The 19,386-nt window shown below is 38.5% G+C and overlaps 1 pseudogene; it reads right to left on the bottom strand.

The window, feature by feature from the left end:
* Positions 1 to 302: 302 nt before the first annotated feature.
* LOC116627213 lies at positions 303 to 397 on the bottom strand (annotated as a pseudogene).
* Between the last annotated feature and the right edge of the window lie 18,989 nt (positions 398 to 19,386).

The following is a 19,386-nucleotide window of genomic DNA, read 5'->3' as shown; positions in this document are numbered from 1 at the left end:
TATTCATCTTTTCTGATGGCTGAGTAATATTCCATTGTATATATATATACCACATCTTTTTTTTTTTTAAGATTTAATTTATTTATTTGAGAGAGAGAGAGAGTGAGAAAGAGCATGAGAGGGGAGAGGGGAGAGGGAGAAGCAGACTCCCCGCCGAGCAAGGAGCCTGATGTGGGACTCGATCCCAGGACTCCAGGATCATGACCTGAGCCGAAGGCAGTCACTTAACCACTGAGCCACCCAGGCGCCCAATATACCACATCTTCTTTATTCATTCATCTGTCGATGGACATCTTGGCTCTAAAAATATGGAACGCTTCATGAATTTGCATGTCATCCTTGCACAGGGGCCATGTTATCGTTCCAATTTTAGTGTATGTGCTGCTGAAGCGAGCACAAAAAGCAAGTATCTTTATTCTCATCACAGACAGTCCAGAAAAACAGTAACTCATTTTCTGTGAGACCTCTACAAGGCTCTATGAAAATCAGATAATTATATGTGTGTATATCAGTGCTATTGCCTGGGCTGTGAAAAGTGGGAAAATTTAGTTTATTGCTATCCTCAGTGCCTGGCCCAGGTTGGCTTTCTAGAAATAATCATGAATGAATGAAAGATCATCCTAATGGCGTAAGTATGGATCTTCACCAGTATCACGGAGATAATATTTAAAAAATATCTTCCATTATTTCCTTAGTAATTTTTTATTAATCAAGGGGTTATTTCTTTTTTTTTTAAAGATGTTATTTATTTATTCATGAGAGACAAAGAGAGAGAGAGAGAGGCAGAGGGAGAGGGAGAAGGAGAAGTAGGCTCCCTGCCGAGCAGGGAGCCCTAGACAGGACTCGATCCCAGGACCCTGGATCATGACCTGAGCCGAAGGCAGAGGCTTAACCATCTGAGCCACCCAGGCATCCCTATCCAGGGGTTATTTCTTTCCCATGCATCCCAACTGCCTTAAAGATAAGCCAAGAATAGTGCTGTCCTAGGGAAGGAGGAGGTTAGCACCAACTCAAACAAATGTTTTGGGTTTTTTTTGAAAATCAGAAAAAAATTTTATGAAGTAACATTTTATTTTTTATTGAAGTATAATTTTATTGAAGTGTTAAATTAGTTTCTGGTGTACAATATAATGATTCAAACATTCTATACATTTCTCATTGCTTATCAAGATAAGTGTATTCTTAACCCCCTTTATTTCCTTCACCCATCCCCCCACTCACCTCCTCTCTGGCAACCACCAGTATGTTCTCTGCATTTAAGAGTCTGGTTTTTTGTTTGTCTCCTTTTACTTTGTTCATTTGTTTTGTTTCTTCAGTTCCACATATGAGTGAAATGACTGGTATTTGTCTTTCTCTGACTTATTTCACTAAGCGTTATATCCTCTAGTTCCATCCGTTTTGTTGCAAATGGCAAGATTTCATTCTTTTTATGACTAATATTTCATAGTATATATATACCACATCTTCTATATCAATTCATCTGTGAATGGACACTTGGGTTGTTTCCATATCTTGGTTATTATAAATAATGCTGCAATAAACATAAATCTTTTTGAATTAGTGTTTTTGTTTTCTTTGGGTTAAAAGCCAGTAGTGAATTGCTGGATCATATGGTAATTCTATTTTTAATTTTTTGAGGCCCTCCATACTGTTTTCCACAGTTACTGCACCAATTTGCATTCCCACCAATAGTGTAGGAGGGTTCCTTTTTCTCCACATCCTTGCCAACACTTGTTATTTCTTGTGTTTTTTATTTTAGCCATTTTGCGGGTGTGAGGTAATATCTCACTGTGGTTTCAATTTGCATTTCCCTGATGATTAGTGGTGTTGAGCATCTTCTCATGTGTTTGTTGGCCATCTGTATGTCTTCTTGGGAAAAAGTCTGCTTGAGTCCTCTGTCCTTTTTTTAATTGGATTGTTTGTTTGGTGTTGAGTTTGATAAGTTCTTTATATATTTTGGATATTAACTCTTTATAGGATATATCATTTCCAAATATCTTCTCCCATTGAAAAGGTTGCCTTTTTGTTTTGTTGATGGTTTCCTTCACTGTGCAAAAGCTTTTTTTTGTGTGTGTAGTCCTAATAGTTAATTTTGGTTTTGTTTCCTTTGCCTGAGAAGACATATCTAGAAAATTTTGCTATGGCTGATGTCAAAGAAATTACTGCCTATGTTTTCTTCTAGGAGTTTTATGGTTTTAGGTCTCATATTTAGTCTTTAATACATTTTGAGGCCGAGATGGTATAAGAGGGTGGTCCAGTTTTATTCTTTTCATGTAGCTGTCCAGATTTCCCAGCACCATTTGTTGAAGAGACTGTCTTTTTCCCATTGTATATTCTTGCCTCCTTTGTCATAGATTAATTGACCATATAAGTGTGGGGTTATTTCTGGGCTCTCTATTCTGTTCCATTTATCTATATGTCTATTTTTATACCAGCATCATACTGTTTTGATGACTACAGCTTTGTAGTATATCTTAAAATGTCTTTTTTTTTTTTTTTAATTCCATATCAGGACAGACTTGAAAACCAGATGTTGCAGAGAGAGAAAAAAAAATTTATAAATTCTAAAATATTCTTTTTTTACATATAAGAAGCAATGCTTACATGTCTAAAAATAGTTTTCCTCCAAGCCATGGGCAGAGTGGACTCAGAAGTGACCCAAGGAAAGCTCCTGTAAGACAGGAATAGGAAAAAAAAAAAGTATTTTTACCAAAAGAAGAAAAGAATAGCAAGAGGTCAGGTGCTTGGGCCCTGGCTTCCCTTTGCACCTTTGCTTCTGGGTGGTACCTTAAAAGGCTATGCAAAAGAAAACTGTAGAAAGTTTGGGAAAAGGAAAACCAATTTGGGATTTGGAAGCAGAGTACACCATGTGCACATGGAGTATGACAGCAGCACAGAGGAAGACAAAAGAGAATTATATAAAAGAAGTTATACTTGTTGCTCTGCTTGGTATTCATTTTGTTAAATTTTAACCCCAATTCACAAGCAGGTCAGCTTAGGTTTGCCTGGTTTCAGGAGTGCCCTGGAGGCCCAGGCTTAGGTCATTCCGTAGCCTGTGGGAAGAAAGGTGGAATGAGTGTTGTAGCTTTGACTGACTCCCACTTCCTTCTGTCCCTGAGTGACAAGATCCTGCCCAGAATCGGCTGTCCACACAGCATTCGCCAGCAAGTTCTGTCTTTGCTGCTCTTAGAGTAACCCTACTTATTTCCCTTTTGTGGCAGTGTGGTTATAACCACGGGCTGATAGACCTGGGTGCTCACCTCCACCCTGCCAGTTGTTAGTTGTCTGACCTGGAGCAACCTTCTCTGAGCCTCAATTTAACAAAATGATAATAACTAGGTAGAATATTTCAGGGCTTACAACATGAAAAGCACTTTACAAAGCATATAATATGCCTTATCTCCTTTAACTCACACTTTCACCATAAGTGAAGTAAAAACTGTTTTTATCTTCATTTTACAGAAAAGAAACCGGGCAAAGTCACACAGCTAATAAGTAGCGGTAGGAACTGAATCTGAGTCTGGCTGACTGCAAAGCCCATGAAGTTAATGGCCATATAGGAGGATCCCTTGATAGGGCAGATGCCCTGAACACCTCAGAGCATAGGGACCCCTTACATGTAATGTGCCTGCTAATCTGTATCAATCGTTGGTTCTGAATGAGATTAGCACTGATCCCTGTGTGGTCAAGGTCACTTTTTTCTGTGTATATACAACTTTTAAACAAGCCCCACGTTTATGCTAACAAAACTATTTGGATCTGTAACTATGACTTGCCAATTTCCATTAAGCTCCCTTCTGGGGCTGGGGTCATGCCACTGCAAGCTCCCCCTGGATTTGGAGACAGATGCCTGCTGGTGACTGCCTGGGGCAGCGTACCTTAAAGCCAATGACAGCCTGGGCAGGTTCCCACTGCTGAAATTAGCCTGCAGGATCCTTGTAGGCAAAGGTATATTTTAGGACAGCAGTACCAAACAGCATCACAGAATGGCAAATGATCGGAAAAGAGCCTCTTCCGCGTTTCCTCTAATGTCCAAACAGTTCCTGTTCATGTTTGACCCTATTGCTTGTATAGAGTGAAAGAACGTATTTATTTGTTACATCAACAAATATTCATGCACATACAATTCAGGACCTGAATGATAATGACTTTCTTTTAATAAATTTTAATTATAATAAAACAAATTCTCTTCTTCATAGGACTGCACCACATTTTAGTTAGCAAACTTATTTATTGCAAATGATTTCATTATCTGCTAAATTCTTCCATGGGAATCATTTAGAGTTCCTGGTAATAATAATGACTGATGATAATGCTTCTTAATGAATTACCATGAGTAAAAGTATGACTCAATAGCCCAGTATGGAAAGAACTTTCTGATCTAGATCAGGAATATTCAAGACAGAAAAAAACTTAGATGTTTTATGCTACACCACCACCTGCCCCGCGGGCATAATTTACAAATCAGGAAGCAGGCTCAGAGACTCTAGATCATTTTCAAGGTCACTCAGTGGGTTTGAGGCGCAGTTACAGGTCCTGACTTCCAAGTCACTTCACCACACTCCCCTCCCCCGTTCACAGTCTGCCATACAGCTATGGCAGTTACTGTGAACAAGTAACTCACTACTCCCCATTTTGGGACTGGAACTCAGAAGTTATTATACAGGTCATATTCATAGGAAGAATTCAAAATAGTCATCGAATAGAAAGTTGAAATGTCCTAGGAATCCAAATCCAGGAAAAATTTATTAAACCTTCAACAATGCAGACACCCAGCATCTCATCTCATTTGTACAACAATCCATGGGAGTGACATAATTGCCCCATTTCACAGCTGAGAAATTGGGGCTTAGAGAGGGCATGAAGTGCCCTAAGTTCACACAGTAAGTAATGGAATGAGGATTTATTATTGGACTTTGTGATTCCAGTCCAGGCCCTTTCTACTTCCTCATGGCAACACTGTATTGAAGTTTCCATTGGCACCCTCCAGGGGAATAACTAAGGATCTCCTTGGCTCTATAAATGACCAGACACTGCATCATTGCTATTTCCAGTGCCCATTTAAAATAAAGGCATAGCACTGGGCTCATGGCCCTTACCTTGAGGAATTATTCTTCCTTCTGGCTGATGAACTGAAATTATTCAGAAAGATCTTGGGTAAAGTGTGACTGTGGGCATGAAGGACAATGGTAAGTGAAATAATAATAAATTACAAACTCAAGCATCTTCCCTACTGTTCCAGCTTGGACAGCTTATTACTGCACAGATAAATCCTCCAACTAGCTCAGGAAAAACATAAACATCAGCTTTTGCATTTTGTCCATATTGATAGCTGGTCACGTGCCAAGTGAGTTTGCGATTTAGTATGCAACAGTAAAACCTCCAAATCCACCGTCTTTGGCTTGTATTTGATCCCCCTCCCCACCCCCACCCCCAGTTCAAAGGCTCTGCCGTTCATTTCTTTTCTTTTTTTTTTAAGATTTTATTTATTTATTTGACAGAGAGAGAGAGAGCACAAGCAGGAGGAGCGGCAGGCAGAGGGAGAGGGAGAAGCAGGATCCCCGCTGAGCAGGGAGCCCCATGCGGGGCTCAATCCCAGGACCCTGGGATCATGACCTGAGCCGAAGGCGGACGCTTAACCGACTGAGCCACCCAGGCGCCTTCTGCCATTCATTTCTATGGCAGCTGGGTATATGTAACTCTTTACTAATCTCCCCTGCCTCTTACAGATCAGCTTCTTCTTTTTTTTATTTATTGCATCAGCTTGCTATGTATGCTAGAGACCTTTAAATATTTAAAGTTGTAATTTAACAAACTACAGAGAAGCCAGAAATGGAAGTTTGGATTTTTAAAAATTTTCCTATACAAAAGGGTTAGAAATGCACTAACCCAAAGAGGGAAAAGGCTGAATTTCCAGCATAGGTTCGAGAAGTTGCTGGATATACTGTCTTTGTAAGGTGACGTCACCTTGTTAACTATGGCATGTACAGACAGAGAGCACAGAGTACGTATTGCCCACTTGTCCCACCTTCCGAGCTTCTCCTGCCGGAGCCACTGCCCTTTCCTCTCGCCTTCTCCTCCTGACCTCCCAGCCCCTGCACACCCGCACAGCCCTACAGCCGCAGCCTCACCCCCGTCCACTGGCACAGCTCTCACCGTGACCGGCAACAACCTATGATCGCTAAATCTGTTGAGTCCTTATCATACTTGTCCTTTGTGCCTAACTGTTTACTATTCCCTCCTTCTCAAAACTCTCCTCTTTAGGTCAATAATAATAATTATTGTTGTCATTAATATTATAAATTTGCATTAATAGAGTGTTTACAATCTATAAGGTGGTAGGTTAAACACTTTACATGCGTTCTGTCCTTGAATACTCGTAACCCCATGGGGTCAATATTATTCTTATTCCTATGTTACAGATGAAGAAATTGAGGCACAAAAGGTTAACTAATTTGCCCAGAGTGACACAGCTAGTAAACAGCAGAGCCAGACTTTAACCCAGGCTTCCCTTTCCCTAACTCCAGAGCCCATGTCTGTAAACCTTATCCTACATTGCCTCATAAAGTTTTCAAGACAGTGACTATATGGAGACAACAGAACCATTAAAGCTACATCTAGATTGCAATTTGTTTTTCTAAATTTGAGCTAGAGCAATGTTAGAAAAGAAAATTTTTTTAAAAGGTGAGAGTGAAAATATACCATAAAAGTACCACCAAATAAATTTTAATCTTTTAGAAACACATTAAAGTAAAATAGAAAACCATTTGATTATCTCCAAGATTTTTCTCCACGTCTTGTTTACAGTGGTATTTGGTTTGCAGCCTGTGGCAGACAGACTCTGGAAGGCCCTCATGATCCCCGCCTCCTGGAGTTCACACCCTTAGATAATCCTCTCCACTAAGTGTGAGCAGGACCTGTGACCGGCTTCTAAGCAACAGAATATAACAAAGGTGATGAGATGTCACTTTGGTGACTAGGTTATATTTTTTAAGACCATCTTGCTAGCACACTCGTTCTAACGACTCTGCCTGCTTGCCTCGGTGCAATAAGTGGCCATGTTGGGAAGTCCATGTGAAAAGAGAGTGAAAGTAGCCACTAAAAACTATGGGCACCTTCCAGGCAAGAGCCAACAAGAAGCTGGAGCCCTTAGTCCTACAACCACAAGGAAATAATTCTGCCAAAAGTCCAAGTGAGCTTGGAAGCAGATTCTTTCCTAAATAAGCTTCCAGATGAGAAGGCAGCCCAGACAACACCTTAATTGCAGCCTGGTTAGACCCTGAGCAGAGGACCCAGCTAAGTCAAGCTCTGATTCACAGAAGCTGTGAGACAATAAATGTGTATAGTTTTAAGCTGTTAAATTTGTGATAACTTGATATGCAATAATAGATGCTAATACACAGCCTCATTCATGGCCTCTCCCAAATTTCAACAAAAATTCTTAGGAAATCACATACAAAAAAATATCATAACAATGTCATAACATACTTGACTGAGAGTCTATCTATTCTCAGAATCTTGAAGGGACTGTGCCATGAAAAGAACCCATGCCATGTCAATTATTCTATGCACTAAAAGAAGGGCAATGGTTATCTATTCCTGCATAATAAACTGCCCCAAAACTTCAGAAGTTTAACAGATCTGTTAGTATTTATTCTCAAAAAGTTAAAGGTAGAATTACCATATGACCCAGCAATTCTACTCTTAGGTATGTATCTGAAAGAATTGAAAATATGTGTTCACACAAAAGCTTGTACACATATGTCCATAGCAGCATTATTTGTAGTAGCTAAAAGGTGGAAACAACTCAACTGATTGCATGGATCATCTGATGATGAAGGGATAAACAAAGTAAGGTATGTCCATATGATAGAATATTATTCAGCCATAAAAAGGAAAGAAGTGCTGATATATGCTACAACATGATAAAGCTTGAAAATATTATGCTAAATAAAAGAAGATAGGGGTGCCTGGGTGGCTCAGTCGGTTAAGCAACTGCCTTCAGCTCAGGTCATGATCTCAGGGTCCTGGGATCAAGCCCCGCATCGGGCTCCCTGCTCGGCGGGAAGCCTGATTCTCCCTCTCCCACTCCCCCTGCTTGTGCTCCCTCTCTCACTGTGTCTCTCTGTGTCACATAAATAAACAAAATCTTTAAAAAAAAAAATTAAAAAAATTAAAAAAATAAATAAATAAAAGAAGATAGACACAAAAGGTCACATAATGTATGATTCCATTTTATACGAAATGTCCAGAAAAGGCAAATCCAGAAAGACAGAAAATAAATTACTGGTTGTCAGAGGATAGGAGAGAAGAATTAGGAGGTACAGGATTTATGTTGGGGGTGATGGAAGTATTCTGGAATTAGGTAGTGGTGATGGTTGTGCAACATCATGAATATACTAAATACCACTGAATTGTACATTTGAAAATGGTAAATTATATGGATTTGAATTTTATCTCAAATTAAAAATTTAAATAAAAATAAATAAAATAAACATTTATTATTTCTCACAGTTTCCATGGGTCAAGAATTTGGGAGTGAATTGTCTGGGAGATTCTGACCTGAGGTCTCTCATAAGTAGTTAAGATGTCAGATGAGGCTACTGGACTAGAGCTGGAGAAATAGTTTCAAAAGTAGTTCACTCACATGGCTATCATATTGGTGCTAGTAGTTGGTAGGAGGCCTTGGTTCCTCTCAATGTGGGTTTCCTCACAGAGCTGCATGAGTGTATTTAAAACAGGAAGCTGCTTTCCCAAAAACAAGTGATCAAAAAGATAGCAAGTCAGGAGACGCTGTATCTTTTATTTCCTACCTCAGAACGAAGGAAAATACTTTCACAGAAAGTAAGAGATTTTGTTTAGCTTCTAACCACTTTTCTTTCCTTATTAAGAAAGTCAAGGTCTTTACCAACTAGAACACTGAGAATATAACCATCTATTACAGGAATGACAGATAGACAGATAGATAGATATCAGAATGTTGTTTTCTATCTCCTATTCATTGTACTTTTTCTACATTTTCAGCAACTATAATTCCCATTAGCCATGTCAGCATGAAATGGGGAATGGAGGGAGGGGTTTAGGGCAGCAAAATCAGGTAATGCCATCAGGTAAAGGATAGTAGGTGGAGCTGGAGAAAGATAAACCCTGGGAAAAAGGCATACAGGAAATTATAGATTTTCACAATATCATCTGTTTAGTTACTTAGAGAGCCTGGCAGTGGGGGTAGAAGTCTATAGCGTCTCAGTCCAGCCAAGCCACACTAAATGAGAGCATGCTAGATTCTGCTATCTGAAAATAGAATACAACCAGATTCAAGGGGCAAAGAATGAGATCAATGACCATCCATCCACTTACCATATCTGTTGGTAGAAATAGCGCTTATTCAAGTATAAGTCAGTAGGGAAGAAAGCATAAAGCTGATTTTAAAAATGCTTTAGAGCAAAGAAAAAGGAATTGTATACTCAGTGTAAGAAGAAACCTCTGAACATAATCTGAGATCCAGAAAAAGAAAATTCTAGAAATCTGTTTGCCAGTTTAGCAGGGTATAAAAAAATAAGACTCTGATCATTAAAAAATTTATCATAGAAAAACTCTTACAGAACAATCTAAGATGGAAAAGAACAGGATGAGATGAACATGGAGATGAGTGAAATAAGAAAAGATATGAAACCAAATATATAATAATATTTAAATCTACATTTGGAGGTTAACATTTACACTATGAAAAAAATGAGGGAAAAGGAATGAAAAAAATATGATTTTTAAAAATGATAGTTATGGACAACAAAGAAAGAGACTTGGACAGAAGAATTATTGATGTTTCTTCCAAAGAAGAAAACTTGAGACAGAAGCAGTGATCAAAGACCTATCTTAGGAACATTTTTCTGAGTTGAAAAACACTGGAGTATGAAAGTTAGGAAGGAAAGGGTTGACTCCTTCTCTACCCAAGGGAATAAATGACCTCAATCAGACCTCACTGTAAACATTTCAATGATATTTTTTCTGAATAATCTTTAGCTATAGAATGTTTTCAACAGGATATGCCTGGTCTGTCTAGATTGCTTATTTTGAATAGAGTTGGAATGTCCGGATTTGAGGAACATAGCTAGAGAAGAAGGGGTAGTCATATAAGCATTTTCCTATCCATGTGTAGTTAATGGAATATAAATGAAATGATCCTTCAAAACCAAAATGGTTCCCTTTGTGAATAAGATTTCCACGCACGTTGTTCAAAATTAATTAGTTCCACACAAATTGTTTAAAATGCATTGGTCAATCCAAAACCAAAACCCAAGCCCAAATTGTTAAAAAGAAAAAGAAAAAAAAAAAAAGGACATTTTTGCAAACTTTTGCAAGCTTTTGACTTCAGGCTCCTCCAGGAAAAGAATGCTTTGTTTCTACGTGGTGTTTGCCTCTATCCTTTGAATTATTAGGAACATTTGATGAGGAGTAAGATCTATGATTCCTGAGTCTGCTTTGACTTTTGCATTAGTACAAAGATTGAAAGGATGCATCATGTTCCAGGCAAGACTAATGACAGTAATAATTGTCAATTACTATGAGCCAGGTACTGTGCTATGCATTTTACATCCATGCTTTCATTGAACCTTAACAACAAATCTAAGCAGTAAAGTCATTATTGCATTTTATGTTGAGGAAACTGAGGCTTAGAGAGGGTCATCTGAGGTCATTTAAAGGTCTCAAGTAGCAAGAGTTTGACATTCAGTCTATGCTATTCGATTGCCAAGCTTGAGTCCTTAACTACTGTACCTCCTGCCTCCTTTTGGAAAAATAGATACATGCACAGACATATTCTGGGAAATATATATTCTGAAAAAAGTTTAGAATTATATGGATAAAGAAAAAACCTTACAGGGATATGTACAAACATGTTGTGCATAAAGGAACCAGGCTGGCCTCAGGCTTTTCTTTTCCAACACTAGCGCCAGAACACAATGGGGTAAGATCTTCAGAGTTTTTCGGAGAAAAATGCTCCAACCCAGGTTTTAAAAATTCACTCAAATGGATGTGAAAGCAATCAAAAGACCATCTCATGTTTGTGAGAGACTAAAAGTCTCTACTCACCTTTCCTCTTAAAAAGCAAGAAAGCAGGCAAACAATAACCTTTAAGATTAAGAGACCAATCAAAATTAAAGGGAAAAATAGGAAGATGTAAAAGAATTGGCAACAAGCATTGAAAACATTTTGAAATAAATCTAAAGAATTATAACCTTTGTTACAAAATGGAATATAGTTGTCAAATTGTAATCCTGGCAGAAAAAAAGATCATATAATATAAAAACAATTTAATTAAAGTAAACTCCAGATTATATTGCCAAAGACTAGAAATGGAGATGAGAAAAGGAAGTGTTACTTCTTCATTCATATATAGAAGAAAATCTGAAGATACCCATTTCATTTCTTATTTTGATAATTAGAAAAAATATAGGTTAATAATATTTTTGAAACAGTTGAACTACTAGTGATCTTCAAAAGCAGAAGACAATAAAAGGAAATCAAATTACACAAGATATAAGAAGACATTATCCTTATATATGAGGATAACAAAATTATAAAAGATATAAGAGCAGGTACATACATGTTAACTAAATTCTCTATGACTCAGTTTCCCCATTTATAAGTAGGACTAATAATACCTACCTGAGGCGTTGTGAAAATGAAAATGGTTAATGTACATCAAGTGTTTAGAATGATGTCTGACATACTGTAAGTACTATATTAGCTGTATTATAGGGGTGCCTGGTTGGCTCAGTCGTTAAGTGTCTGCCTTCGGCTCAGGTCATGATCCCAGAGTCCTGGGATCAAGCCCCACATCGGGTTCCCTGCTCCGTGGGATGCGTGCTTCTCCCTCTCCCACTCCCCCTGCTTGTGTTCCCTCTCACGCTGTGTCTCTCTCTGTCAAATAAATAAAATATTCAAAAAAAAATATTAGCTGTATTATGGTATTACACTGTATTTTTAAAATTTCTGTAGTAATACAATGTTACTTTTTAAAGTACTCTACAGTAAGCAGATGTTACTTTTCAAATTGAGAAGAAAAATAAATGTTCCTTTTAAAAAATTAGCAACAGTTTTAGGGCAAATTTTTCTTTCCATCTTCCCTTCTACTATACAAAAATAATCAATTTTAAAAATTATTATTCTAGGGTCGCCTGGGTGGCTCAGTCAGTGAAGTGTCTGACTTCGGCTCAGGTCATGATCCCGGGGTCCTGGGATCAAGCCCCACATCAGGCTCCCTGCTCAGTGGGGAGCCTGCATCTCCCTCTGACCCTCCCCCCTCTCATGCTCTCTCTCTCTCACTCTCTCAAATAAATAAATAAAATCTTTAGAAAAATTATTCTATATATATATATGTTAATGTAGTGGCATAAAATTTGAGTTTGAATTTTAAGATCCTTGACCATAATAATTGCAAGCCCTCTATTTACTTCTCCAAAACTTCTACATTGCCCTTGGTTAGATTCCATTTTTTCTTCTCCAAATTGCACCCCAGGGATTATAGGCAACAAATGTGATCTCATAAACTTCTAGAATTATAAAATATGCATTAGCAATTTCAACACTTAAGCATTATGTTAGAGTCCAAAAAATTTGCTATGTCCTAACATCAACATTACCTAAAAGAGGGTCTGAAGAATGTAGCCCACATAATTATAAATGCTTGGAGAATCAGTGCTATAGCAATAATTGTGACAGCAGATATTAGTGTATTTTCCATACCTTTCTTTTTCAGGTTAGGTCCATAGAAATAAAGTAGAGGAATGTTCAGAAAATATGAGCACAAATGTATGTGCACCTACACTCCCACCTACCCAACCTAAAACCCTTGGATTGAAACAATGAATATTTGCAATGTGAACCCAAGCAGATTTTTCCATTCCCGGTTGTGTTGCATACCTGGAGTTTTAGTTTTCAAAGGGTATAAAAGGAGAAATGATGAGACAGATGTGAGACAAGTTACACAACACTGCCTACCACAGAAAACAGTCCCCTTGCAAAGATGGGCAAGCACCTGTTTTTCTAATTAAAGTTATCTCAAATTTAGGAGGGCAGAAAAAAGGAGTGATCAAAAGCTTTTCTAACTACATCACTGGGGGCACATTCATCAGTGTTTCTGTTCGTAGAAATTCACACTAAACCACAGCATATGGGCTTCTCTTTGTTTTCTGGTGTTGTCTTTTTTGTACTTTTTCTTAGGCATTTTATTGGGAAGCTTTGGGAGGGCATATCAAGTACTTACTAACATGGAATCATGGAAACTCATTACTTCATTTTAAGCCATTTTTTCATCAGGCTAAAACTTTAAATGACACAATCTGAACTTCAAAATTGCTGTTTGGAATTATACCTCCCTTATGGTTCTAAGCACACCTCTTCAGCTGAGTTCTAATATCCTAGGATTAGGGAACTATGTTAGCATCCACTACTCCCCATGCCTTTAATGATTTTATTCATTTTTTTTATATCTCCTCTCAGTCATCCCCTTTTCACATTGAATTCCAAGCTTTTCAACCTTATTCTCTTTAACCAACACCCTATTGCCTTTGATCACAAAAGCATGTTTTCCCAAGACCTTCATAGGAGGGAGTACTCAGGAGGCTAATTTGGTGCTCAAAGAGATATTCTAAAATATTGGTTCACACAGTGAAGGAAACCATCAACAAAACAAAAAGACAGCCTCCTGAATGAGACAAGATATTCGCAAATGATATATCCTATAAGGGGTTAATATCCAAAATACATAAAGAATTTTACAACTCAACACCCAAAGAACAAATAATCTGATTAAAATGGGCACAGGAACTGAATAGACATTTTTCCAAAGAAGACATACAGATGGCCAATAAACGCATGAAAAGATGCTCAACACCACTAACCGTCAGGGAAATGCAAATCAAAACCACAATGAGCTATCACCTCACACCTGTCAGAATGGCTAAAATCAAAAACACAAGAAATAACAAGTGTTGGTAAGGATGTAAAAAAAAAGGAACCCTAACCCTACACTGTTGGTGGGAATGCAAACTGGTGCATCTACTGTAGAGAACAGTATGGAGGTTCCTCAAAAAATTAAAAATAGAATTACCATATGATTCAGTAATTCCACTACTGGTTTTTTTACCCAAAGAAAACAAAAACACTAGTTCGAAAAGCTATATGCACCCCTATGTTTATGGCAGCATTATTTCCAATAGCCAAAATATGGAAGCAACCCAAGTGTCCATCCATAGATGAATAAAGAAGATGTGGGGAGTGTGTGTGTGTGTGTGTGTGTGTGTGTGTAATGAAATATTACTCAGCCATAAAAAGAATGAAATCATGCCATTGGCAACAACATGGATGGACCTAGAGAGTATAATGCAAAGTGAAATAAGTCAGCTAGAAAAAGACAAATGCCACATGATTTCACTCACATGGAATTTAAGAAACAAAATAAATAAGCAAACAAAGAGACAAACCAAAACCAAAACAAAACAAAACAACCCCAGATTCTCAAATACAGAGAACAAAACTGGTGGTTGCCAGAGGGGAGGTGGGTGGAGGGATGGGTGAAATAGATAAAGAGGAGCAAGAGTACAATAACCTGGGATGCCCAGGTGGCTTAGTCAGTTAAGCATCTGACTCTTGATTTCAGCTCAGGTCATGATCTCAGGGTTATGAGATCAAGCCCCATGTCAGGCTCTGCACTTGGTGCAGAGTCAGCTTGAGATTTTTTCCCTCTCCCTCTGCCCCTCCCCCTGCTTTCCTGCGCTCTCTCTCTCTCTCTCTCTCTAAAATAAATAAAAAAATAAGATCTTTAAAAAAAAGAGTACATTTACCTTGATGAGCACTGAGAAATGTATAGAATTGCTGAAACATATCACACACCTAAAACTAATGTAACACTATTTTAATTATACTTGAATTTTAAAAAATTAAAAAATAGAAATAAATAAAAGAATAAGTCATCATTGATGCAAAATAAATAAGTAAATAAATATTGGTTCAATGTCTATTTAATGGCTGTCAGGAAGAAACCGGCTTCTATTAATAAGAAAGGATACCACTTGCTTTATATTAAAAATGTAACACCATCAAAAAAATTGAAGTGCAAGCAGCTGACAAAACATTTTCTGAGTATTCACAGCCTCTCCCACTTCCTCCTAACAAGAATAGATTCTGGCTGCTGGATAGGCAGCCAGACCCTCCTTGGCTCTGCTGCACCTGAGAAACAAGCATGTGTTTGGGGGGTAAAAAAACAAACCTAGGGGCGCCTGGGTGGCTCAGTCGGTTAAGCGTCTGCCTTCGGCTCAGGTCATGATCTCAGGGTCCTGGGATCGAGGCCCGCGTCGGGCTCCCTGCTCTGGGGGGAGTCTGCTTCTCCCTCTCCCTCTGCCTGCCGCTCTGCCTACTTGTGCTCTCTATCTCTCTGTCAAATAAATAAAATAAAATCTTAAAAAAAAAAAACTAAAGAAACTAGAGAGATTTGGCTATTCTCCATAATAAAGGGCTCAAGTAGAAAGGAAAGGAGGGAGAGGAAGACCAGCCACAAGGTTCGGGATTAAAAGACTTTGCAGGAGAAAAGAAAGAGGAATCATTCACTTCAAAGTCACTGAAAAGAAGATGTGGCTCATATATACAATGGAATGTTACCCAGCCATCAGAAAGGATGAATACCTACCTACCATTTGCATCGACATGGATGGAACTGGAGGGGATTATACTAAGTGAAAAAAGTCAAACAGAGAAAGACAATTACCATATGGTTTCACTCATATGTGGAATATAAGGAATAGCGCAGAGGACCATAGGGGAAGGGAGGAACACTGAATGGGAAGAAATCAGAGAGGGAGACAAACTATGAGAGACTCTGGACTCTGAGAAACAACTGAGGTTGCAGAAGGGAGGGAGTGAGGGGATGGGGTAACCAGGTGATGGGCATTAAGGAGGGCATGTGATGTGATGAGCACTGGGTGTTGTATGCAACTAACAAATCATCGAACACAACATCAAAAACTAATGATGTACTATATGTTGGCTAATTGAACTTAAAAAAAAAGAAGTCACTGCCGATGTGTGTGTGTGAGTGCTGTGTGTACGTCTGGGTCTGTGTGAGAAGGGGATGAGATTGGAGAACGTTCTCTCCCAGAACACTTACTATTTATTAAGGATATTCTGCCACTTTGGCATTTTGTCAAAAGACACTGAGAAGATATGAAATGCTTCCAATTGTATTTCCCTATCCTAATCCTGGGATGTATTTTTTCATTCACATAACACCACAGGATGATAGGTCCAAGTAGGGCTCCCGATACAGGTGGGTTACAAAGATAAGGCTTTTATTAGATAGACTGACCATATAAAACAATTTAGTATCTTGGAATTGCCCCCATTTCACTGTTTTTCCATCTCTTATGATTAGACAGCCATTTGCCTCTTGATCTTCACCAGTAACAGCAATAAATGATAACATGCAAATATAGATGCAGTTCAAAATATCTTTAAAACCTTGTTTTTCCAGATTTTCTGATAGTAAAACATTTCCTAAGTTTTTTTGCAATTCTTGTTTTCTCCATAGATTTTCTTTGTGATTTGTTTGAACCAGACCACTTCTTGAGAGGTATATTTAAATTTTACATATTTACATGGCAGCTTACAGTTTAGATAATAAAATAAATTACCCACTTCAGATAAATAGCACCATGTCATGTGTCATGGTTTCTGTCCCCCACAAAAAGATATGTTGAAGCTCTACCCTCAAGTACCTCAGAATGTGACCTTGTCTGGAAATGGAGTCTTTTAAGAAGTAATGAAGTTAAAATTGGTCATTAGAGTGAGCCCTAATCCAATATGACTGGTGTCCCTATAAAAAATGGGAAGTTCAGACACAGAGACAGACATGCACTAGGGAGGACATGTGAAGAGATGTAGGGACAATACCATACGAAGGTGGGGGACTGGAGTTCCACAGGTAAACCAAGGAACATCTGGGGCTACCAGAGCTGGAAGAGGCAAAGGAGAATCCTTACACTATAGGTTTTAGAGGGAGCATGGCCCTACCAAAACCTTAATTTCAGACTTGTACCCTCCAGAACAGTGAGAATAAATTTCCATTGTTCTAAACCACCCAATTTGTGGTATTTTGTCACGGCAGCCCCAGCAAACTAACACATCATGTATTAAAACAGTCTCAGCATTTCGGCTATCGTTACTGTCATGAGGGGACTATGGGCTTGGATGTTCTCAGGATTGCTATGGTTTCTCACTGTACCAGGTAATTTGCAGTCACTCCTTGTGAAAGTATTTGATAGGTTAAGTGTCTTCCCTATGAGGAATTTTTGTCTCTTCTCTTTTCCTTCCTTCCTTCCTTCCTTCCTTTTTAAAATTCAACTTGATTATGTTGTCTCCCTCAGCAAGATTGGGTCAGTATGCATTTTTCTAGTATTTAAGGAATTGCTCATGGAAATCTGAGTTAATTAGAACCATATCCTCAATGTATTCTAATTTAATTTTAGCATTTCAGCCAGATGCCCAGGTTAGCCTCCTGGCTCATTGTCAACCATTTAATATGGCTTGGCTCAGCCCCACCCCTCGTCTCAACCCTGGGGCAGGTCTCAGGAATAGAATGAAAATGTCCCTTCTCTCATTACTAGTTTTTTCTTAAACTGAAATTTTCATTGTTGTGGTTTATACCCCAGCAAAATGCTCCTGGCTTCAACATGGCTGCATCAAAATGGCTAAGTCAGAACACTTAATCAAAATATTGAATACCTGCCCCAAACTAGCAAACCAAGAGCAAGTTAGCAACGCTGGTATCCAGATACACTGAGAGTGATCCAGGTTCCACCTCAATGATATCCACTCCCTGAAGGCTGTGGGGGAAGACAACACATGTAACATGCCCTAGGGGACCTTCCTCTACCCTAACACACGCCCTCCCCCACTCCTCAAACACACTCCATCCTGGATCTGAAGGGAGGCCTTAGGTGGGGCTAGAACTCCAGAAACCCAAGTCATAGAGATCAAGACACAGGCAATGCCTCATTCCAACTGGATTTCAGGCTGGTGCTACAGGTGGTCAGACCAGAATTGTTACAAGGCAATAAATGAGTAAGCATCAGATGGATTGTATCCATCTGCACTCAGCCATTTGCGTAACAACTTCAGTCTTTACCACAGTCTCCTACTATGTGCATTTTTATTTAAATGAACTTTGGCATAAATTGAGTGCAATGTTTCCCTAGCTCTTCTCCCCACCCATGCCCCCTGCAATATGACTTTGTAGCTCCTCCCACTTAGAGAGAGAGGAACTAGCCTTGTGACTTGCTTAAACCAATATAATGCAGCAGAAGTGATGGTGTACCAGTTTCACGTGGCCTCAAGAGGCTTGGCATATTTCTGCTGTATCTCTTGGACCCCTGGCTCTGCCATAGGAAAAGCCTGGCAAACCTCATAGGGGATTGTGGACCATGAAGAAGAAAGAAGGGGCTCCAGCTGACAGCTAGTCAACCCCCATAGGCTTAGCCACTTAGCAAACCTGCAGCTGACCACAGACACATGGAGCCCAGTTGAAACCAAGAGACCTGCCCAAATGAATCCAGCCCAGATTGCTGAGCCAGAAAATCATGAGCTCAATAGTCATTCTTCTTTTAAGCCATTAAGTTTTGGAGTAGTTTGTTTTGCAGCAATAACAAATTACAGCAATAACAAAAACATCCTTCCCTTAATGATACAAAAAATTGTCAGTGTGATATTTTTTAAAAAATAACTGTGAAATCATGAGTCTGATATGCTACTAATATATTTTTCTAATACACAATAAAAAGAATATGTAGTTATTAAACTCTCTCACAAATGTTAAAGAAGTTGGAAAAAAGAAGATACTATTCCAGGCAAGGCAGATGGTCAAGAGGACACTTAGAGAGGAGAGGAAATTTAACTAGATTTGGAAAAACATGTAGGATGTGACTGCATTGAGATCAGCCAGGACAAAAAATTGGATTAGGGAGGAATATATTTGTATTCTACAAATATACGGTATATTTGTGGGACAGTGAATAATTCAGCTTGGTTAAGATATTGTTTTGTGAAGTTCTAAATCTGGAAAAAGAATTTGGTTTTGAGAAAAACCTTAATGGAAACTAATGTTTCCAGTTGAAAAGCCAAAAAAAAAAAAAAAAATCACCATCTGTTCTTTCAAGCTAAGACCAATGTATTTCAACACATTCTAACCTCATTTTAACCTAAAGGAGTTGATTTTTAAGGATCACAACTCTCTTTTAAAGTCCTTTTTCATAGTAAGGAACAGAGAATGACTTGCCATTCCTACATTAAATGATTTGGACCCAGTATGAAGCAGATTCTAGAACTGGTAATAAGGTA

The sequence above is a fragment of the Phoca vitulina genome, unplaced genomic scaffold (assembly GCF_004348235.1).
Source record: "Phoca vitulina isolate PV1807 unplaced genomic scaffold, GSC_HSeal_1.0 scaffold94, whole genome shotgun sequence".
NCBI classification, from domain to species: domain Eukaryota; kingdom Metazoa; phylum Chordata; class Mammalia; order Carnivora; family Phocidae; genus Phoca; species Phoca vitulina.
Note: the sequence above shows the minus strand (reverse complement) of the source record. Positions and strands in the feature narration are given on the sequence as shown.